Here is a 1,206-nt window from a genome sequence, read left to right as displayed (position 1 = left end):
TCTTGGTCTCTACAGTGTGCCACCCCTGGGCTACGGCTTGTATTCTGCAACACAAAAGAAAAGATGAGTATAGGCCAGACTGTACTTCCTCAGGGGACCCGTTACTGCAAAACAAAACAAAACAAAACAAAAAAACAATTACTTTTCTATTGTAGTCTCATGTCAACTTGTTATTCTTTTTTAAAAAAATTAATTAATTTTAATTAGTTTCAAGTATACAGTACATTGGTTAGGTATCTATATAGTTCATAAACCATCCCCCCAATTGCTCCCTCCCTTCTCTGGCCCACCACCTAGCCAACATATTAATGCGAACTGCATTCCCTATGCCGTGCTCCCATCCTCGTGACTATATATCAACTACTAATTTGTACTTCTTTAACCCTTCACACCATTCTCCCAGTCCCCCAAACAACTTTGTTATTCTTTACTTATGAAGCATCCATGTACTATGTAGCTTATGTGTAGAAGCTAAAGCCAACTGAGCTGAAACAGAATTCAGGACACCGGTGAGGCATGTAAGTGTGGCTTGACTACGGCATGTGAATTCTGATAGCCCGTCTCCTTGCAAGGTGTTGTCAGGATTCACTTGATGTGCATTCACGAGCATCGTTTATGTGCTGGGCACTGTTTGAGTTGCATGAGATGCTTCAATAAACAGAAACAGACACAGATCTCTCCTGTCATGGAGATTACATTATAGAGGGAAGAGAGAGACAATACAGAATAACCTGGACATAAACTCAAAGCTGTATATTAACAGTGCCACGGAAAAACTGGAGACACTGAAGAGTCAGGAGGGTAAGAAGTGCTAAGCAGGGACAGATATGGGCTGTGATTTTAAATACGGCAGTCAGGTTGGTCTCATTGAGAAGGTTAAAGAGCTAAAGAAGGTGAGAGAGTTAGCAATATAAAGAAGAGCCAGTAAAAATGTCCTAAGGTGGGAGTGTGCCTGACATGTTCCAGGAGCATCATGGAGGCCAGGGCAGCTAGAGCTGAGTGGTGGGAAGAGAGAGAGCAGAGTTGCAATAGTAGGTCAAATTTATGCTGAGGAAATGATGAGCCACTGCAGTCGTTTGAGCAGAGGAAGAACCTGGTTGAATTTTCTCTTTAAATAGCACTCTGGCTGTTGTGTTGAGACTAGACTTTAGAGGGTTAAAGATAGAAAGAGGAAGCCTGTTACGAGGCAGTTGTAGTAATCCAGGA

The sequence above is a fragment of the Pteropus vampyrus genome, unplaced genomic scaffold (assembly GCF_000151845.1).
Source record: "Pteropus vampyrus isolate Shadow unplaced genomic scaffold, Pvam_2.0 Scaffold172, whole genome shotgun sequence".
NCBI classification, from domain to species: Eukaryota; Metazoa; Chordata; class Mammalia; order Chiroptera; family Pteropodidae; genus Pteropus; species Pteropus vampyrus.
The sequence above is the reverse complement of the archived record's forward strand: the minus strand, read 5'-3'. Positions refer to the sequence as shown.